A 24,915-nucleotide genomic window follows, 5' to 3' on the forward strand; every position below is an offset into this window, starting at 1 on the left:
GATATGCTGCAAAAGTATTTAATCGTACAATCTGTAAAACAAATAAAATAGTAAATTTAATAACATAGAAATGATTATTTAATTTTAAAGTTGCCTTCCATGTTCCTTCTGTAATCTTCAATCACAATATGTATATATTAATTAACATTTTACATACATACATATTACATGTAACACTATTCCATTCTGTTGTTACTTGCTTTTTATTGTCAGATTATTATATATATGATAGGTACGTGTGTCTATAAAATCAGGTCACACTCAAACTCAAACGGCTTGAATTCAAGTAACAGGACTAATCTGAACGATCATAAGGAATTGTTTCTTTAAAATGAACTGTTCAAAGATCACTGATCATCATCAACTCTACAAATATGAAACGTATAGAAATGTGATGTTAGAAACACTGTTTGTTAAATTTACATTGGAATTTATCATCATCGCGTTTGTATCATTTTCTTGCGATATATAAACTTATGGAAGTAAGTTATGTGTTCGTTGAAAATTAATCCTGTACTTACGTTATGAAATTAAGGAATTAATAAAAGAAGAAATTGATCGATCTAGCTTCTGAGAAGCTCAGATATTTATTTCAGAAACTGTAAATCCTAATTTCGAATGAACATCGACGCACATATGTACAATTGTTATGAATTTCCATTCTACTGCTGTGCATGTCATATACAATTTTCTGGCCGGTTACAACCTACTCAATCAACGAAGGGCATAAAATCCATCAAATACGTACCAATTACTGTTCGCATTCGCGCGCTCGCGTTCCCTGGTACGTATTATTGTGATTTTGTGCCGGGTACCGGGTCCGCTCATACTTCATTATCATTACAAGTACAACATCAATCGATCTATACCGAATATGTAATATATTCCTGAAATTTGCTCTAATTACTTTCCATTTAAATGTCCCGTCTGGCTCGAAAAATATTACTGCGACCGGCCGATGAAACGATATGAAATATCGCGGGAGGCATAACTTCATAGCGTTGTAAAATCGTCGTATGGTTTTTCAATATAATCCATGATCTCTCTCATTAAAAGTATTTCGTTCAATAAGATGTTATATTGGCAAAAAATATTTATTTAAAAAAATGTTCTATCGAATTAAAAATATCCCGGACACCTAGCACCGGCTTTCTGTGATTCTAAATTTTTTTGTCAGAATTAAAATTTTCTAATCTATTTCGTAGTCGTTTCACGATAAAACAAGGGAGCAAACAATTATTGTAAATTCTTTGGTATTTCAAATTGGAATTTCGCATAGTTAATTTACGTTTGGAGTTAAACATTTATTTGCAAAACAAACTGTATCTTGGTATTTTATTAAAAATATTATTTATCGAGTCAAACAGTTTCATGTACTAACATGTCTAAACACTTGAAAGAGATTTATCGTTGAACCTGTTTTAAGCTACGGTTATTATATTTATTTTATTGCAGTTAATGTATGTATATACAATAATTGTTGTCATTACGTTGTTATTAAATTATTAAATTCTCGCATTCAAGATTTCCAAGAAACGGTTGCTTATGATGATCATGCTTATTAAATATTTATCATTGTACATTTTCAGAAATTTTCCCATATTCTTTTTATCTTAGTAATTATTAGTGACAAAAAATGTATGTTTAGTCCAAAATTAAATTAACTATTTCTCGCCATTTTTAGAAAGCTCTAAGAAGCATCTTATATTCATCTATTATCTATCACATTCATCACATGAAAACATTAGGAATATTTTTACAAAACGTTCTTTTGCAATTAAAGTGCTAGAAACGATAAACCAAGTTGCAGTATATGTAATATCTTCCTCTTTATTAATTTGGAAAGTTCCTTAGTTTATTATTATAAAATTAACAAATATTATAGTACACTTTTCATCTTAATAAACAATATGGTCGAAAAAAGAATTATCTTTTTCAATTGGCTGTAATTAAATAGAATATTATGAGAAATATTAGAATGTCACTAGCCCACATTCAATTCAAATTCTTCATCAAACCATTATATCAAACGTTCTCTCCTCATGCCAACCATATAGACATTACAAATTAGCATCCAAAACATCGAATATCTCGTCAAAGGATAAAACCATTTAATTCAATAATCGTCTAATTGCACAAATCATTAACAAACTACCCACTGCATTCGCCACGACATGTGCCTATAATTAGCTTGTTAAAAATATACTTCCGCCTTCTTAGATATACCAAACTACTTCGAACAGCAAGAATTGGATTCACGGAATAGCAAAGAAGAGCAAGGGCGACTTTGGCGTTAGCACGGCGGAGATCAGATGATCTTGTATAGATATACAAGGTGGAAACGATGTCGTCGCGAGGGTTGAAGGCTCGATCGAGGGTAAGGGGCGAGCCATTACTAGGGGTTTGGCCGCATGAGGGGTGGAGAAGGTTGCGAGGACACCAGTTGCTAGGCAGCGCCTCTCAATCAGCGCTTCGCCTCACGTTCGAACTCTGTGTATATCTGGGTGATACATAATGCATCGTTCTTTACCAGGCTGAATTCATCCGGAATTCCTGCCGTCACTGACTGCTGCTGCTTTGCTTATTGCTACCTTTTAAAGGGTTCTCGATTCGAGAACACGTCGCAAAAACGATGCCAGAGCTGTCGCGAACTACGAAATTGTAATACGTGGCATATGTTGGCGTCGGTATATAGCATGTTCTGTCTCGCGGAGGAAACAGCTAGTTTGCACGCTAACGAGAACACGGAGATGAACGGTACTTTTCCTGGAACGCGAGTCACCGGTTATATCGCGCTGGACCTGCGTCACTCGTTGATCGTCTGGTTATCTATTTATTGGAACGTATAACCATCGTAAATGGTAAAAAGGGAATTTTAAGAGTTCTGGTTTAAATCGTAAAGTGGCAGGATAGAAGTAAATTTGGCCACTTACGCGAGTAGTCGTGTGAATCGGGACAGAATTTTAACGATTCTGATTCATTAGATTTGGATACATTGATTTATACCATTCGTTTGAGAAACAAATCGGCTTTATACGAAGCTACTTCTTTTTTTCGGGACATAGGAAAAAATTGCTAGTTTCTGATTTTTCTTACACAAAAATTATATAAGCATAAAAAGAAAATCTGTTATGAGAATTATTTAAAAAGCTGAAGAAACACACACATAAATCATATTATAAATTATCAATTAGCAAGAAAGACAAGAAAAGTGTAGTTAAAAAGCGATCTCTTATTGAGAAAAAAATCTTATTTTAGATCTCTTTCACCAAGTCTTAACCCGTATTTACGTACAAAGCGGCCTCATAACATCATTGTATGAGTGTGCTATCTATTAAATTATCTAATTACACATATTACAAAACTATCTGTGATGTAATATTTTTAATATTTTATCATTTGTTCCCGGTATAAACGTAATATTTTAACAAAAGCTTTCTTCAATAAGAAAGCAAGAATACACGTACTTAGCGTATATTAGAAATGATCTCTCAAAAGATTTGATCATATAGAACTAACGGGAATGTGTGTAGTGCGAGTCGGTTTGTTCCAGAACAACGGGCAATAATAATTAATAGTTTATTATGGGTATTATTAATTAATAGTTTCGACAGTAAGTAAATTTTCATTTTTTATCGTTCTTCTAATATCTGAAAATACAAATGAAATCTTATAGCAAAGCATGATGGCAACCGGAGACTTATACTGACACATACCCTGCCACGGACGCACAATTATATTCAGAATTCACTGTAGTAGTAGCGATGTCTTTACGCAAATATCACGGAAAGTAAGGCCGACCATCAGTAACGTGTATAAGAAGAAGGTTTTACAATAAATATACTAATTTTTCCTGCATTATTGTTTCGAACTTCCTCCAAATTTAGATTTCAAAATAATTATGTTTTGTGAAACCGTCGCAAATGTGCATGAAATTCTTCAAAATATCATAATAAGAGGTTCAAAATCGTACAATTACATTCTTTTACACCTATGTATTACAAAAATATTTATTTTTACACACATTCCATCTTTTTTAAGCTTTCTTCTGCATTTTTATTTTTGCTAATTAATCTTTCAAAAGTTTTGACTGGAAAAACTATTGTATATTAAAGTAGAGGCTTTGGTAAGTACCTCAGAATTTTTCCAGATTTTTTGAAAAATCAAGAACACTAAAAAAATTAATCGTAAACACAAACGATCCAGGTTATCCACGGAAGTTACACAAGATATGCTTGACCACGGCAGGTTAATACTTACAATAAAAATCGCACCTTGATAAGATACTATAGTTCTTGATAATAACGAAATAGTTAATATCCGAATATTCTTTGTGTAGCCTTCTATACGTTTTACCACTTCTAAACTTATGATGAGACATTACTACTTTTATCCATTACGCGGTTACATTACCGAAGTTGACAATTCTTATCCTTCCTTTCCTCCGACAGATTTTGCAGTTGCATGGAATGAAAGAGAAGAAAAGAAGACAGTCATACAAGAGCAAAGAAGAGCAAATAGTAGCACCAGTCTAATAATCCGTCGAAGAAATACTATTAATTAAGACGTTGCACGTTTTTTTCGATTCTTCCTTTTTCGATCGCACGCTCTAGCGGAGAAATAACGGTGCTAAGGCGGAAAGATAGAGATCGCAAAAGCGTTCACATAAAAGTCCACGATGTCAAATATTCATCTCGACAGAGTCGTATCCAACGACATTTTGACGACAGAAGAAACAAACTGTTCCTCGTATTTTTTCCGCACTGTGTTCGCCTCACAATGGATCCTCGCAATAAAGAGAAGAATTTGCTGAAAAGAAAAAGGCAATTCGGCGCCAGTAACCCTTTATCGATACGATAAATCGGCCCCAAAGGAAAGGATAATCTTAATCGGCGTAAGCACATTTGTAACCCCTAGAATTTGGACAAGAAAACGAGCATTAGCTGAAAGAAACAGGCCGAGACGGAGAAAAAAAAGAGAAAAAAAGGGGGCACGAAGAACGGAAGAGGAGCATTCTCTAGGGTATATTAATTGCTTGGGGACTGCCCTTGATGGTCAGCGGCCCACTCGAAATGCAAAGCAGCTCCACTTTAGCATGGTTAATGACCACCGCCAATAGACTCCGGCATAACGAAGCATTCTTAATTATAATGCCGTTGGCTTCAACTTCACTGACCATTTTTAATTCACTTAAGTCCGTTCTGCCATAACAAATTCGTCTACCTGAAGACTCGATCAACGTATCGCTGTTGTAGTTGTAATGTGTTTTGCATCGAAATCCTCGATTTCAACAATCTTCAGAAATAAATGAAAGATTACACACGTAACACGGAACAGTGTCGAGATTGCTCTGGAATGATGTAACCTAACCCCAATCTTTTACTTCTCGTTTTGTACTCTATGCATATGACGTCTTTTGGATTAGATATAATCATATATTTTTTTATTTTTATCAAATTTTCCAGATTTGAAGATGGTATGAAAAAAAAATTATTTTGACATGCATGATTTCTCGTGTTAGGATGTATATTATATCTTTTTTTAAGCTTTTTCTTTACTATTACTAACCCTTTTCTTTTTTTTTCTTTCACTAAAACAAGAATGAGACTGTTATTGAACATAAAAATTCGAGACTCGCAGCAGGATTCATCTTTACATTTGATTATAGTCGAATACTGCCATTAGATTTAATTTTACAATTCTTCACTACGAGGAAGGAAGGTGTATATGCATGTGTACATACTATTAACGTAAAAGTCCAAAAGAAGATAAAAATTAAAGAACTAGTTGACAAATTATTAGGAAATTAGAATTATTAGAAAATAGTCGGCGAAATTAATTAGTCAGCATAATTTAAAAATTGACATATTTTTAGTCAATGAGGTATGAAATGTTAATATCAATGACTTACTTTCCCCTGTTTAAACGTTTCAATTCAGTAATTAAGTAACTATAAGTAATTAGAACTACAATTTCACATGATATTTTTTACACATGATATTTATCTTGAATAAAACTTGAATAAAATATAAAAGAAATGGAGTGTTAAAAGCCGACATTATCAGTTGGCGTTGTAATTACGACTGTTTTGTAAATTATACCGTTATTATGCAAATGTCAACATCATAGTAGCCAGCGGCAAAAACTTTGAATTTCAATTTGATCTTTATCTAACGAAATAAAAATAAACAACAAAGCATAAGATACTGTAATGTATGGCATCGATCACCATCATCAATAATTCTCTTCAATTTTGTCATGGTTACTCAATAAATTATCAACTAAGAAGTGCAAACGTTTTGGATTTTTTTATAGTTGTAATAAAATATTTTTCTATATTTATTAATATTTCTGTAATGGAATTTTTCTTATTTTAGCGAGGAATTTTTCTCAACTAACGAGACGATCGTTTAATCGACGTTCGGAGTAGTTGTGTGTGAGTGAACGCGCGCACGTGATCGAAAGTTCGCATGAAAATAAGCTGTCGAGAAGCGCGCCTTAATTTGATGTCCACAGTGCACGCGCTCCATTGATTATAGTGACTCGAAAGCAAGGACCGACAAATGAGCATCGAGTTCACATAAAGACTCCGGACGTTGGTACAATAAAGCAGCGCAAAGCCTAACCGCCAACAACGAAAGACGACGAATAAAAGAACAGGCAAAACCGAAAGTATACACGTGGGAAAATTATGCGGCAAGTTGGTCTAGCGGGGGGTGATAAAAATAAGTTGTTTCTGAAAGTTCACGTCACGCCACACCGTTACACGCGCCTTTTTTTTTTTTTTGCTCACCGCGCTCGCAACGATAATAATGTTGCCTGATTTTCTCTAATTTTATACCGACCCACGAAATTTGTAGTATAGTCGTTCAGTTTCTGCAAAGAAAAAGTAAAAATCATGCGGGAGGCGACACTAAAACATTGAAATTGATGTAGGTTAATTTCTAGAAAATTTTGTTGCGGATGAAAAACTTGACTGTTACATTTTCCTTGTGTTGGCTGCTATATAGCCTCTAAATACGAATTTGGCGTTAATCTTTCCTTTAATAGCAATTACAACAGAAAGTTACACATGTTTGAGAAATCTTGTGAAAAAGGTATAACATAGAAAGAAGATTTCATATTTTCTTCAATGAAATAAAGATGAATTTCAAGTGCTTGAAGCTTGATGCTTTAGTTTAAAAAAGAAATAGAGGAAATAATATTTGAAGGATAAGAAAGCTTGATAAGAAATGAAATTACTAGTATCTTTTATAGTAGTAGTGATAATCTATTGCGATTAGAACTGATTAACTCATATAATCTTTAATTTTACATATTGAACAGCGTAATATAATCAAGTGTACTTAAACCTATGAATAATATAATTTAGATATATTCGTTAATTTAATTCAATTATTTTCATCCTTGATCCGTATTAATTATGTGAATATTTTATAAAACAAGCAAAATATTAAGAAAATATTTAATTTGTTATAATATTTTTATAGTATTATAACATTACATTATAACATTATAACATATAACATTCTTCTTCAATTACTTATAATTTACTTTTACCAAAGTAAATTACTTTGAATAATTGATTGAATAATTAACTTTGGTAAAAGTAAATTATAATATTAATCTCAGAATAAAAACAAACATATTCTACAAATAATACAAATTCATAAATTTTTTCAATCTAAATAACAACTTTTCAACATTGCAAAAAGAAATATTTAAAGCTTATTAATAGCACATGACCACTTATGATATCTTCCTACAAGAACTTAATAACTACTTAACAATCCTAACCACGTATCATATTATACAGATATCACATTAAAATCGCGAACGACGGAAGATTATGCTTGTAATTTCCCTGATGAGATGTAACGCGTCGCCAAAGTATTCCTGTAAACAAATTTTCGTGCCACTAATTATTCATCAGATAAATGGAAAATGACCCGTTATTTGACGTATTTTATTCATTTCACTATGCGGTCCGGTGAAATCAGACGGAAAAATCCCAAGCGATAGTTATCGAGATACCTGAGCCAATTGTATGCACGCCATTGATATCTACAGACATTTTCTCTAGATACATTGTTTATTGGCACACACCGAGAACGAATTCGGCACGGGATAACAAATTAATGAGCGTTGAATCGGGAATCAAGCTTTTATCCTGATCATCTCAAAGTATCCATATTCCTATTATTGACCTATTGTTAATCTTCTGAAAATAAACAATAGGAAACTGCAGATATTCTATAGAAACGGCAGAGTAGCAATTCCGTCTAGCGAAACAAGTTTAAATATCAGCGAATTTTCAATGGAAACCTTTCTTTCCTTGTATAATTTTGATCACAGATACGATTGGTAATGACCTAGTCTTTCGTCGACAGATAAGGTCGACTAAATTTAATACGGGGATACAACAAAGACTGCAAGACCTGGTAACGATTTATGCATTATTCGAGCACCTTGATTCTTTGTTCTAAGAAAGATACTTCGAGCAGCTATGTTTGGATCGATGTCATCCATTGATTGTCCGTTCATCCGTTTATTGGAACCGACATAGGTTGCAAAGAAGAATTTTAGGCGTTCTGGGTTAATTCGTAGAGTGTTTGGATATAGTTTTTGTTCATTTACGCGAACAGTTATGCGAAACAAAAGAGAATTTTGACAATTCTGATTGATTGTTTTGGTGTATTGGTATGCACGAATTGTTTGAGGAGTAAATTGAGCTTACAGGAAGCTGCTTGAAAGAGAATCATTCCTGTTCAATTTTCCTAGTAATAAAATTGTACGTGAAAAGAATGCAATAAAGAATATAATAAATACTGCATGACTTAGTGACGATAATAGCAACTTTGTGTCCCAAGAAAGATGCATTCCTAGTAAAGAAGTATCTGTTAACGTCGATACAGGTTCGCGTAGTGGCGACTAATCTACCTCGCGATTTTTCTTCAGCAGAATTATCAATGCACGGTCTCGACGTCGGTCAACCGTCCAATATTATTAATGTAGATCGTACGTCACACGAGCTTTCCTATATTATGCGAATGCCTGTCTCTTCCTATATCAAAAATGTACAGACTTTCGACTAATTGCAGGATTAATAATGCAGACGGGGTAGCACGTAATGGGGTATAAATTACTAGGGAGTAAATACCGTCCGGCGAAATCAGGACTCCTAATCTGCAGATTTCACGATCTAAAACGTTAACCGACGATCTCGATGGCCGTTTAATGACGCAGTCAGGAGAGCCGCGTCGCGGTGCAATTTGCGCCATCTCCGCGGCCTCCCTCCCACCCCCCTCTGAAACTATATTATAAACTATGCACAATCGCGTCCGTGCTGCGCCGATGATAAAAGTGTAATAAATAGTATTATGAATTTCATAGTAGGTTACGAGGTCAAGCCGCTACGGACGCTCACTGGCACACATGTCCCAGTGGCATTCGCGAAACGCGATTTTCTCATGAACATATGCAAAATTTCGTATTTCAAGTCGGTCTTGTGTGTATCTTGGCTTATTTCGATAGCTCGCTACTTGATACTCGCTAGCTTGCTGGAACGAAGGTCTCTTTATCGAATACTTATTTTTTCGAGTACTCGAATATCAACAAAGATAAGGCGGTATTACATTGGCAGGTCCAAATAAAATGTACCAAATTAGTAGTCATCGTATTATCAGCGCTTTTTGATGATTCGCATGCCTATGTGGTAGACAGCAACCGCGATAAATGTTCCACGATCACGATTGGTCGATGGAAAATCAAAACTTCGTTCTCGCTTCATTTTCTCTTTCTCCTATTCTATCTTCCACGTGTACACCATATACATTTTTTCTCGTTTTTTTTTTTCATTTTGAGTCCTCGTAACGTACGCGTATTTCGCGATTATTACCGGCGATGCAATTTTACGATTTGTATACTTCCATACGTATTCGCACGGACCATTTTCGTGTTCCATTCGCTACTGTGACCATCGTATTTGCATATAAACGAACTATTACCTATGAATTGAGGCGATTCTCGCCCCCCTCCCCTCTCCATTGGGTGGTAAATTTTAATGAGAAAATGCCACCCACTTTGGATGTTAATACAATTAGACGCTTCTTCTTCTTTGCGAATGGTGTTCGAACTAAAAATAAATGTAATTAAGCGGAAAACTAACGGTTCACCTCGAGCTAGTTCTCTTCCGATACTAGACGAACGCGCCGGCCTCGAAATCGACTCATTTCAATGAAATAATATTGCTAGGTATTTTCACTAGGCTAAAATCGACCGGATAGGCAGATAACTATTTAACATGCATTGAATCGGCAATTATTTCATGCAGCTAGCGTCGCATGTACCTATCGTTTGGGAACTATTCATCTTTACGTGACAGATTTTAATTAAGAAACGCGCGATAAGCAATTAGCATACAGTGTGACTATGAGAAAGCTATCACGTGCCACGAAATACGCTATGTCTAGGGTAGATATTTGGAACTACTTAAGTTGATCCGATACCTACCTATAATATAATTAATTCCGTCGCCTGTGAAATAATCGCCGACTTCCATAATTTACTAAAAGAAATACCAATTTTTGTGATTAAAATTAAATTTAATTGGCGCATAAATTTCCTTCTTTTCCAATTCCAATAAAAATGGTAGCGTCCAAATTGATAGCTGTTTACATTATACGAAATTCGTATATTTACAATGAAGCGAGTATATGTACTAATATCATCAATAATTTTTGAATTATGTATTATGATATAAGGGTGTAAATATTCATATAAGTGGCAAGCATATGTTAATGGTTCCTGTTAATGAATTATAGAAACTATGACAACATCCTCATTTATTTTAACAATTTTCCATGCGATTTACGTAAACATGTGTCATGAAATATTTGCTTTAATGTAACGTAATAAAATGTAAGCACACCTATCTTTTTTTAATGTGACTATTTTGGTCTTAATCTATGTTTTAATACTGTCAAGGATTTACTTGAAAGGTACTGTAAATTAGAACTATTTCTACAGAAGACAAATAATGTCTTAAGTCCCTTTTTGTAATCCTTAATTGTCATAAATAATTCTAATTATTGTTTTATATTTATCACATTCTCTAATCATAATCGATCAGTTTTCTCCTCGTGTTCAATTTCGAAAGCCAATTACGCCAGAGACATATACAAACGCAATTTATAATTATTATATTATTAGATATAGTAAAAACAAAAAAATACTGCATTAAATTTAAATTTAAATTTTGTATATAAAATAATCTTCACACCCTTACGGTACTAGGTGTGTTAAACACATCGAAATTATTTAAAATTCTTAAGAATTTTTAAATTTTAATACTCAAATTATATATTTTGTAATATTGTGAATAATACGTGCAATAAATTTGAAATTATAATGAATCCTTTAAATTATATCTACGCCTCAAAAATCTTTTCAAGTATTCATAGTATTCGCAATATTATATCCGTATAGTGATTAAACCTATACTCTGCAGTTGTCTTTCTCCGCAACCAGTTCTGTACAACAAACGCATTGTTGTATGCAGGAAGTAAATCTCACGGAACACTTTTGCTCCGGGCAAAAATAAAAAGGTGGTCAGTTCCTTGTATTGTCGGAAGTGTTCTTTAAAAAGTGAAAGAAAGATTGCGCTAGAATCATAACGCTGAAGACTTCTATAAATAACTTCTAGAAACGTGTCATATATTTTTATTCCATAAACAATATCCATTAACAAAATATTACATGCGTCTGTTAAATTATTTGCAATTTCGACCACCTTTTTGACAAGTAGATGAGAAAGTAAAATGAAATTATTTATTGTATTCTGTACTGTGTGTTAATAAAATATCAGAAGATATAAAATGTAAGTATTTGTTCAGTGGGTCTGACAGACTATAGAAAAATGAGAACTAAGGAAAATACTCGATTACAAAGAAGAATAAGATTTTTCGTACGCGTTGATATATCTCTTTGCCTCGTAGGACGGAATAGAATGGAGCAGCCGTTTAAATCGTGTAAAAATACAAAATCATTACCTTTATGAATTAAAAGTTATTAATTGATATGAAAAACATTATAGATATAAGCTCTAGATAACACGAAGTATAACGTAATATCATTGATAATACGTAAACTATTGAAGATAAATATAGATATAAAACTAGAGGAAGAAATATAAATTAATATATATGTATATGTGTACGTCAAAGCTGTAATAGTAATAGCAGTTTTATTTTACAAATGAATGACTGCAAGACAGAATATGTGTATCAGGTAAGAATTTCTCCGTATATCCCTAAGTTAATTTCTACTGGAAAGAAGATAGTAATGTCAACGCAATATCGAAAATTCGATATTAAGAATATTCCGATTTCAAACAAAAAATGTACATATGTACGAATCTGTAATCGAGCATGATTCGTTGTCAGGGAAGTTTGAGTCCATGTCAAAGGATATCTAGGGAAAAGATCTTATCTAAGGAAAATTTTCTGATATTTCATTCTACTCTACTTTCTCCTTCAAGAATATCGATAGATCGAAGATCGCTAACTACGAAAAGGATTGAAAGATCGTCCACCGCGATTTCTCTCACGTTTACGGGACGTGAGAGAACGGCCGACCGGATTAATCCTAAAACTAGTCCTCATAGCAAACCCGTACCAGGAAATCCTTTATGCAGAAATCCCGCCCATTCATTGAAACCCTCCGGTCTAATGTGCAGACCGACCGACGGGACATTTTCACTGGAAAGTGTGCGAAAAGGGTAAACCACGGTTAGACACGACGGTTTACTCGAGGAAAGGTGGCGATGATCGCTGGTTCTCAAGGTTGGATTTTCTATAAGCGTGACACGCATTTATACCGATACAATGGATGAACATGCTTCTGTTTCCCTATAAGCGACTTTAAAATGTTGAAATATCTGAAGAGTAATGCATAGCTACTCTCGAGAGAATTTGCAGTTTGAGTGATATCAGGCAAATGAAATAACTCGCACCTCATTTTTCGGTCAAATTAGAGAAAAATGTCAAAAGAAAAAGGGGAATGGTTCAAGGAGGACTACATTTCCACACACAAAAAATTTGTAGTTGCACTATTTTTTGACATAATGAAAGGGAATGTATCCTACGACTAGTGCGGTTCATTTTAGAAATAATATTTCATTTTAAATATTAAAATATTTCAGTTTTTCTATACATTATCTTCTTTTGTTAGACAACAATATACCAAATAATGAATATATAAAGGAATGAAATCTCATATACTAGAATTACCAAATAGTAAACTTTATTTATTCAAAAATTGACTCATCGATTAAAACTCAATAGGATATTCATCAACGTATTGAGTGATTTTCATAAAAATTTTCTCAATATTACTATTTGAACTAATAACGATAATCTTTCTATAGATTTACAGATTTAGAAAAATCTTTATCCCATCAAAAATAAGCAAATGTTTAGATACTTTTAAATTGTAGCATACTTTTAGGCGGTCGCATTTTACGTTTGTACGAAATACCACCTTTAATCAATCCTACGCGATGACATCTTCACATCTGTCGACTTTGCGAGGCATGTTTCACCCCCGCTTGCAACCCTTTTTCCACGACTTTCGGGAAAATCGTGCGAGCTGATCTGCATTTTTACCGACCATCTGCTTGATTCACTCGTTTCTATTGTTGAAATATATAGCCAGCTGAACCGCGAAGCCATCAAAGGATCCCATTTTGTATTGGGACGAATCGGTTCAATTTGCTCGGTCTCCAGATGAAACCAGTGCTGCGGTGTCTTTCTGCGAATTGGCAGATGCGTTACGCAACAATACAAACAATCCAGCAAATTGTACAATGACGACTAAGGCAGCCGGTCGCCGCGTTTTTGGATATCTATCTATCAATGACGTCAGCTTACAAGAAATGACTGTTACGAGTCGCGTGACTGCATGAAATTTCGCAAATTTCGCCAACGATTTTGGATTCTTTTGAAATCGATGATTTATAAGAGATAATCTTGTTTCAATTTCTCACATGTAAAGATTCAGGAGAGATTAAGATTTTCAAAAGCGAATAATGGAATTTTAATAAAAGCTTCCAAAGTAAAGGATACGGTTGAAGGAAAAGATTTTAAAGGACTCTAAAAAGAATCTAAAGTTTTCTATTCATGAAAGTCATTTATAATTGCAAGAATGGACTATTTTTCGTCTCGCATAATTGTTGCAGCTCTAATTTAAAAAATAATAAATGGTATAAAATTTCATTTGTTTAATGTTATGCAGAGTTATAAATACCAAAATGTCTACTCTTTTAGTAAATAACTTTTTGTCATACTATTAATATCATATAATTTATCTGGCAAAACATGATAGGAAAGAAAAGCATGTATTTAACTGAAAGTAGAATGAACTACAGAAAGGAAAATGAATAACTGCTTTCATTGAGTCATTTTTATCATAAGTAGAAAGTACTTATTCGTTATTCATATATTTTTGGATAAATTTGAGAATGACTTGAATCCACCGGAGCTTGGAATACATAGGATACATTCCCAAGTTCATTCATCAGTTTGAATATTTTGATATTTCTCACACTAAGTCGATGTTGGGTTTAAAAACTTAGTTTTTTCTGTTTCTTCTGTTATAAAGTTTGAAGCCTCTCATTAAAGTACAGTCTTAAAAGAAAAACCAGGACCGAATTGTGAATTAATTAATGACATGAGTTTCGTGGTCCATTTACAAGCGATCTGCGAAGAAACGCGAGATTATCCTGCCATGTTGACTAACGATGAGCTCGCAGTGCATGGGTTACAAAACGTTCAATAAATGGCCAATTAATAGAGATAAATACATTTTGTGCTATGTTATCAATATCGAAACATATAATTGTGAGCGTTGCGTAAATAGAAGTCATTAAAAACTGTGAAAGAAAGCCAACTAGTTGAACACGGATTAATAACGTAATAGGAAATTTTTTGTATCACGTAGTCCTATTAATAGTCCTTTAAGTCCTTTTTAAGACGATTTACGTCCCGTTTTACACAGCTTATAAAAACATTATTTTTATTTAAATCTAACATATTATATAATATACGTACATATACCAGTACAATGATATATTTACTTTTGTAAGCTTTTGACATTGCAACGCAAGGAACTTGGTTAATAATATAAATTTCACATCATACACATTTATTAATTCCGATATATGTATGTACCTACCAACATTCCAAACAAATGATTGGAGTGTAATTTTATTATATTCTGTGATTTTGTGCAAAATTACCCAATGTAGTAATCTTTGGAACAAATAGCCATTTTTTTGGAAATTAGATAGCAGTAATGCAAAATATTATTTCATATATTCAATTTAGACTTCACTTTGGGTTTGTATTTGTTCTGTACAAGCAGTTGCAAATATATACATATTTTTATATGTGACATCAGAACTGCAGGAAATCTTGAGAATAAAGCAGCAATTGTTCTCTAAAATGTTTATCTTGAATTCTTTCGTTATTTTATTATAAAGCAGTAATATACCACTCTATTTGCCTTGACATAGAATACATTAATTTTGTAATAAAATTTTATAGCATTTTATTTTTATAAAAGGTGTGCATGCGTTAAGACAACACAAATATACAACAGAGAGAATAACAGACAAAGGTCAATGCTCTCTTTCAAAATTTCATTAAAGGGCAGTTTTACAGCGATTCGACGTTATTAACATTGAACGCAATTTTTCCTCATTTATTAAACGCGACCAGAACGGGCTGGCTGTCCGTTTATATGAAAAATACCGTGTTTCGCAGAAAACGTTGGAATTTATATTCAATATCAGAATCGGGGGTACAAATACTTGAAAATCATCGGAGCTAATAAATGCATTAACCTTTCTCATTTTGCGCACAATGGACAGCTATTTCAATATGTTTGTAAGTACAATTACCGAAATAAAATATCCACCGTGGCTATTCTTGCGCCTTGTCTTAATATTTTCGTACGAGTTTCGTAGAAGTTTAAAATCAATTGTAAACAATTTCCGAAGATTATGAAAATCTGTGAAAAATATCCGAAATAAATATAACAATTTTCCGAATAATTAAATTCAACCAATAAAATTATATAAAAAGGAAATGATATTGTATTAATCTGGATATTTTACAGAAAATTTTTATGAAAATTTAATAGTAAAAAAGCAGTTATGTTAGGTTCTTTATGCTCTTTTCTTTTCTGTTCTTTAGTTTATTAAGATATTATTTGTCCTTTGTTAAAAGTTACATTTCTAATACTATCGATTCATGCTAGAACGTGTTTAATCAATTTTTCAGTTTTAACAAAAATCTACATCACCACTTGACAGTATCTAAACATCTGTTCATATTTGGCATGATGTAATTTAACTGTAAAATTATAAGTAAAAGAATCGGCTATGATTTAATTTTTTATTGTCGCTATAAAGAATATAATGTGATGAAATTAATTAAAACATAATAGTTATCTAATGAAAAATTAACGTGCATAAATGTGAAATATTATGGATATGAGTTATAAGATTTTTATTCAAGTATTAGATGTTTCTAAACTTCGGAAAAAGAAAAAAAGAAGTTCTTCTACAATGTTAATGGAACCATCGCGATTGATTCCTTTACATCAGAAGTGATACAGTTTAAAACTGTTTCTAAAAAATTATCAAATTTATCAGCAAGAAGAACAATGCTCATAAGATAGGGATTTCTCTTTAAACCATAAATTCTTTCTTACGGCACTAGTTGGAAAAAAATTTCTCGAACTGTGTAAATTTCATAGCAAGAGTGTCACATTGATATTTAAAAATTCCACGAATTGAAACGTGGAAACGTTTTATTTTAAAACGTTTTGCTTATATAGCGTGAAATATGTACTACTTATTTTTAAATTAATATCATTATACTGTGGAATGAAACATTAACAAAAACGTCATTGTATATCAATGAGTTGCGTTCACTTTAATACATTATTGATAAGGTTCGCGCTAAATAATTAAAATTTATAATCGTTAATTACCAAAGAAAGCGGCAAGTCCTACTTTTGACCATTTAGTTTATATATATGACACTTAATATTGTTACACTGTACAGTGTTACACTTAACCCTTTCAGAATCACGGAACGAGATGTTTCGCTACACAGTATTGTTCGTACTGCCACGGACGAGATATCTCGCGTGTTTATTTTTCTGTATTTACAGTTCGATGATTAAGCGCCATCGTTGTCTATAGGAAATTACAATCTCAAGATAGGAGAAGGATACTTTGCCCAAAGCATGCAATGAGCGACATTCAGCTGATTCGGTTGTCGTCGCTCCTGCCTCTAACACTATTTGACCTAATCCAACCCAACGAGAAAAGATTCTACTTTCGCTAACGTTACGTTTTAGCTTCATCAGGGGATTGAAACACATACTCGTACTGATATACGTATGTGTTCTCTCGTTGCAAACCTATCAACATTCGCATACTTGCGAAAAGCCGTATGCTTTTCGACAAAGTCATCTTCCAAAAGAAAATACTTTATTTAAAAGATAGATAATCGGTACAATAACGTATAATAAAATCGGCAAACGAAGTAACAGAATGAGAAACCAAACATGCGCAATGTTTCACACTTTTTATTGGAACAAAGAATACAATTAAAGAATGGGCGAGCGGTTTTTCTAAGGGCGGTCTACTAAAAAATAAGTTTTAAAGGTTCGAGACGTTTATATCTCGCGATACTAACAATAAGCACGACGCACTTCCGCGTCTATGGAAACTGAGCACCTGTTGTCGATGCTTACCCTTACATTATATACTTTGCTCTGCTTTTATGGCACGCGGCACATACCTACGCGCATAGGTAACGGTAGATGTTTCCACCTATACTAAAAGGAGCTTCGAAGTGAAAGGAGACGAGGATACGCCGCGGAACAGTGTCTCTCATATCAAAATGAAAACGCGACCAATGTGTGCAAGCTCAGTATGAAAAATTCGGTGCCCCAATTCTGCGTTCATTAACATACGCAATAAACTGTACTTCTCGTTTATATATATTAATCGTTTAAATGTATGGAAATATTTAAGACAAAAGAATGGAATGATTTTAGTTCTAGTACTTTATCTGTAGAGTTCCAATAGTGGCGGACAATTTTATTTATGATTGTAGAATTATACTAGAAATATAAGTAAATATTATGTAGTATAGTAAATAGATAAGTATATGAAACAACAAACATTTTTTTAATATTTTAGGTGATCAAAGAACTAGCGCATATTTTTCAGTTTCTCCATGAATAAACAAGAATTTAAGAATAAAAGACTACTCGCTATATAACCGCGAAGGTAAGATTGATCGATAGTTTCTTCCAGAGTATCGTCTCGATTGTTCGATCGGCGTGAGCCAATCAAAATATTCGAATCTCTCAGAAAATGTCTTATTCGTTATTCAATTTTCTACCTTCCCGAAATGCGAAAAAAATCGTGTACCGTTCACGTTTCTCTGATAAACGCCCCCTTCCCTGTTGTTTCATCCCTTCTGACCGGTTATCCACGACCAAAGTTTTGTACTGTCTTGTTACAGCTCATTGAAAATCAAGTTTTCTAGAAAAATTTGAGAAACACTGCGTCCCGCGTCAATAGTATCGTATCGATAGTAACGAGCTAGCTTGGAACGCAGAAATTGTTGTATATTACGCTACATATTTATAATCATACGCAAGGTTATATATATCTAAGCATGCGCCTATATATAGGTCCACCTTCAGTCATGTATATGCACGTACACGCATTACGTAAACGCACTTGAGCGATGCGACTACGCATAAGGGTGGCTTTATAAAAAATCCTCTAGGGATCGATGCTGTTGTTGCCATGGATATGGTAATCGCCGTTTAAACATGTCTGCGAGTGTTTTTCACCATGGCGGCGGTCGTTTCTGTGTCACCATAACTTTTAAACTACCTTCCCGCCATCGTTTAAAAATCGAACCGCGACAAGCTCCAACCTTCTGTTTCTTTTCTGTCCCCGTTTCTCCCTCGTACGATCATCTAATTAAAAATTTTTTATCGAAGTCAGTGAGCCAATTACGCTCACTGATTTTGTTGCCTTTTTCTATATGATATAATAAATCACTGAAATAAAACTAAATTTGTATTGCATCGAAATATGGAAATACACGGCCACTCGCAAGTATCTGGATATTTCAGTCGATCTCTAGTAACACTACGTACATATGTAAATGCTTTGAGTATATAAAAATTAATGGTAAATTAATAATTAGAAGCAATAATTACTGCATGTTCCGATGTTCCATCGCTACTCCAGTTATTATCTATGAACCTAAAGTGTCTATTAAAAACGTAGTAATGATGTATTTTACTATTTATTGTTTTTCTTTATTCTAGTAGTTAAAGATAAAAAGTTTGTTATGATACAATGTAATATAACGTAGCGTGATCGATGGAATGGAACGTTTAATATTTTGTCGAATATTCCATGAATCAATGACAGCATGTAATACATAACTAATCTCATGTTTTAGGATTTTTAGGAAGTTTATGTTGTTTGTGTTATGTTTCGGTTATTTGTTTGGACACTTGATCATTGGTGATATTTGAATATATTCAAACATAAGTGAAAGTCATTGAATGAGCATGGAATCCACCATTATGTAATCTGAAAGGTCATCTTTTCACGTGTCTTTGAGAAAAGTTTCATTGTATATATTTGTCTGAACATATTTTTCAACAACAATATTACTTTGTAAACATCGTTAGAATCATCACTAATATCCATGTTTTCATTATTACTTGGTATTTCTGGTAAGTCGACCGCAAATATCTTCATAATATTGTTAATTCCTTTGTCACTAGTTATACTTAAATAGTGTAGCAAATTAATTTACATAACGAATTAATGATTTGTTTTCATTTATTACTGATTGTGAGTTACAAATGCTATTGTTCGATAATATAAAATGCGAGATATCAAGTCAACTGTCTTCACCATCAGAATACGAAACACGGAAACAGCAGCGATGAGTCAAGTGAGCATCAACAATTTTCTGTACTATTACTGTGTCTCGTAACATAATATTAGGATATTATATATATCATTTACAATTAATCTTTAGAAATGTAAAGCTTCGTTATCGTTCTAAGAGAGTAGCATAGAAAATGAAAAGCTCTGCTATAGGATGTAAAAAATCCTTCACATGTAAAAAGCTTAGTTTCCATTTTAAATTTATTTATCATAGCTATAGTTTAAAATAATATTCTGCAGCATGTGCATTGCGTTATTCCGGTATCATCCATTGACAAAAGATATCAACATTTATATAAAATTTTAAGACCTAATCATTGTTTATATGCAATTCGACTTGACTATACTGTTTAATTTCCTATATGTTTTCTAATTATACATTGAAATTTACAAAGTGCTTGACATTTGAATATTTCTGTTATTATAAATGGGTTGCAGATATTTATGCAAATTTATATTTGGAAATAATTGAAATAATGTATGTATGAAAATAATTCAAATATTGAAAATTGTTCTACCTACTAAATATTCTAATTAGTACTATATCTTGAATATTTTATATGTTCTTGTTTACATATATTGATAAATCTCATCAAATTTACTTGAAATTTGTTTAGATTGAGATAGAAATTAATTAAAAATTATTTTTATGTTGTTGTTTACTTCTATATTGATATGTCAAATAAGTCCCTAATCTTGAATATTATGTTCATCTTTAAACCTTTTGTAAATGGATAAAAGTCGACAATGCAAAACACATTTTTAGTTATAATATTGTACATACTTGCAATGTAATCATCGGGTTAAACAATTGAAATTTAGGTTAGAGCTTAAACTAATGTGTAGTATGAATACAATCACATTAAACCAAAATTATAATCTCTGCCAAGAGTGTGACATTACGAGGCAAGAGGTTAAACCCGTTGAACGTAAATCGGCAGATATGCAAAGTACCACATCGAAGCGTAGACCAATGGACGTACCTTCTAAATTTTCGTAATCCCGAATAAATAATAATGATCTGCAAGATCAAGACCTTGCGTGATTGGCAAGAAAAGGCAAAAATACTACGCAACCCGGCGTGGCGCCTCTTGCTGCTTTTAAACCGAAGTTCCATACGATGATAAAGTTACAGATAGTGTTCAGAAGAAAAGAGGCGGGGCTTAACATTATTCGTTTTACTACGTTGCAAGAACAGCACGACCTTGAACGATGTTAAGAGAAGGCGAAAGCCAGCGAGATCGAGCGACCAAACATTTCGTTCTACCTCGAAAGAGACCCTGTTGCGCCTCGTGTTTATGCTCACGCAGCTAAGAAACGGCCAAATCTAATTTATTCCAAACAGAATCAGCCTCTTATTCGAAAAATTTCATCTTTGGAAATAAACAAATAGCTTTCTGTATTCCGTTAATAATGATCAGACCGCAAATGTCTATGTAATTCCATATTTTTATGAACAGAGTTGAACATTTAAGCTGAGATTTAGCTCACTTACTAGACATTATAAATACGATAATTGGGAATTTCTATATGTATATCTTTGCACATTACTTATATACATTCTGTACATTTTTAGCCTGAGACTAATTCTCTGTTTAGTAATCATGTGAAACTCCTTTTTGACTTCCGTTTCATGTAAAATGAAACAGATATCTATTTCAGTTCCATTGAAAATATTCGGTCTATTGAATGTTATAACGAGCGCTTTACTTCAAATGTTTTATATATTTTTACTAATTCTGTGCATTTTGTGTAGTTTTTTAAATGTTCCAAAAATGTATAAACATCCGTGGTTTAGTAATGACGATAACTTTTCCTTAAATGATGATTACCAAATTATTGATTGGATACCATTATAACTTTCTATTATGTAATTCATTAATAATATTGTAGAGTATTCTGAAAAAAGGATCTACAGGTTTATAATGAATAAGAGATGATACCATAAACAACGCGGTTTTCTAATATAGCATGAATGTATGTGATAAAGGAGGGAATTAAATTAGTAATTAATTCTTTTCCGATACGTACCGTCAAAAATTTCATTTTAAGACTTTACACGTGTATGTTTTTCCTAATTAAATGATTGCATCATTATGAGATTTTTGTTTGCTTTGTAAATATAAAAAGAACAAAATTTTTTAAGAGTTGTTATAATTATTAATTCAAACGTAGTTAATATTGTAAAGCTAGAATTAAACGTTTCAACGCAATTTACCATTTTATCTTATGGACTCCCTTTCCAGAAAGTTTCTCGATTATACTTTTGTGTTCATAATCGCTTCATCTAGTATTATAGCTCGTGCTATGATTTTGAAAAATTGGAAATACTTTATTACAACAATTTATTATAACAATGTTATCTTCTACCAGAGTAACGTTTGAACGCAAATTCTATGTATTCAAAATCTATCAAGAAGTCAATAGTGTTTTTAAGAAACATTTAACAATAAACCACTCATTCTGATCTACCCACATACACATATACATACTTAGTTGACAAATAAAAGGAAACTGACATTCCATGACATAATAATAATTTGTCAAGTTTCTTGGAGATTTTTATTATTTATATTTGCAATATTAATTTTTATATAAAACTTATCTGCCTGTTCTTGTTAACCTGTATGAGATTCCAACTGCTTAATAACAAAAATTAATAACATTATTTAAGATTATTTGACCAGTTCCAACAACAAAATTGCTATAAAGAAGTTGAAAAGTTTGTGGATACTTGGAAAAAAGTAATTAAAATCGAAAGCAGATTATGTTTTTCTCTAACCTACAATATAAATAATTCTGTAAATAAGATGTAGTGATATTTAGTATACTTGAAACTTTTATTCAATACATCCTTCTGTAATTTTGAAGAATATATTTTTGTAGTGCTTATGGTATAAAAACGGCCAGTTTTTTTCCAAATCATACCGATTATTGATTGCTTCCGATTTTAGATAGAAGTGAATGTAAACTGCATAGTCATCGAGTTTGACTGTCGAGTTTAAACTTGGTTGTAATTTAATTTGAGTGTAATTTTTATTCACCAGCAGTGCGCGACATCTCGCATATAATAGAACATTGTCCCTTCGTGCGAATATGAATTTCGTCAGCATATAAAGTGTATAAATAGTATGAAATTTACGATGCGGTACACGCTCGCCGCGATGATACCTTTTCTGTCATTTAATGCAACATGTCGTTTTAATGTGTAATTAACTGTTAATAAACAAACACTAGAATATTATAGCTCGGTTGACGTCCTTTAATGATCGGAACATTCCCAAGTGCCATTTTCATTAAATTAAAGAGAAATTAATCAAAGAAACTGTAGGTTAATTAACTTTTTAACCCTTTCATTCCTGAAGTATTTAACAACCATACATTGTCTATAATTCTTTAATAACCAATTCGTATAAATATTTTGACACGTAGAAGGATTATTTACGAAGGATTGTTTGAGTGGAATAAAACGTATCTGTATTTAATAATACAATTAGCTTCTCATGAGAGTATTATTCTGTTTTATAATTCTAAATTTGTAATCATACAATGACCGTGGGAAGAGGTTCATTTGGATCAATCAAAACATCGTTTCAGTCAAATTAGCGATTAATAAAGGCAAAGTAACCAATTTTAGTTCTTCAAAGATCGAAAGACATAATATATTTTTTATATGAATAACGATACGATTAAAAAATGAATGATTTTCTAAATAAATAAATTGTTTCTGATAATTGAAAACATTTGCAGTATGAAATAGAAATTATACCTTGTCGGTTTTAGTTAACATGTGAAGAAAATTAATGTATAAATAATGCTTTTAATATTTTCTAACAATTACATATTTTCGTATATTTAGTAATGTAAATGTAACATTAATGTAAATAATTCTATTGAATTAAATTTAGTAATAACGTGCGTTATGAGTATTTTTATAGCTGGAAATTACATATTCTTATGCTATATCTCTCTACGACGTTTATTCTTGTATTTGATAATTTTATGTTTGCAGGATAAATATATTTGTTTAATATCTTCGTGGCTTTGAGATAAAGATATTAACTTTGGTCAATTTGAAATTAAATATTAACACATTTTCTCTGATTCCTTTAATTGTGGATTTTACAACATATTTATTGCTCATTAACTTATTAATGTTTTACTTTACCTTATTACGTTGTAGAACTATAACTATAGCAACAGATTATGTCTTACAATTGCCACAGATACCAAGATCATATAAATTTTCTGAAATAGAAACGATTTGATTTACCATCTTTCTTTATTTGTCTAATTAATAGACTGCGGATATTTATGCAGATTCATACTTTTCTGAGTATAATAAAAATAAATGTAACCTAAATTGAGAATGTTTTACGTACTAAATATTATAGTGTATACTATACTTTTATGTATTATATGCATCTTTGCATCTTCAAATTCTTCATAAATGCATAAAAACCAGCGATCTAGTCATTAAACCTGTTACTAATACTTACTAACGTTATTACGAAAGACATTAAAATTATTCGTGGATGAACTTATGAATCTTTCAACATTAAATAATCATAATTAAAACTGTCGTGCTAAACATAAGTTATAATATCTATTACATGATTTATAACGTTGGTTTCCGCATTTTTCAATATTTAAATATTTGACTGTAGTTATTATTCAATTATTACGTGACACCTAACAGAATATCGAGCATGACTGATGCATCTTTCTCTTTACAATCTCTGAACCTATCAATAGCCGAACCTAATAGTTTAAAAGTTTCATAAAAAATTCAAAAATATTTCTTTCTACGATGTCAGCTACATTTTGACTAGCTTGCGACTAAAACACAC

At 32.3% G+C, this 24,915-nt stretch overlaps 1 protein-coding gene across 3 annotated transcripts in view; it reads right to left on the minus strand.

The window, feature by feature from the left end:
- The window catches only part of LOC122569522 (forkhead box protein O), a 299,531-nt gene that overhangs the window by 184,554 nt on the left and 90,062 nt on the right, over nt 1–24,915 (minus strand). The window lies entirely within an intron of this gene.

This window comes from Bombus pyrosoma, linkage group LG7, assembly GCF_014825855.1.
Source record: "Bombus pyrosoma isolate SC7728 linkage group LG7, ASM1482585v1, whole genome shotgun sequence".
NCBI lineage: Eukaryota > Metazoa > Arthropoda > Insecta > Hymenoptera > Apidae > Bombus > Bombus pyrosoma.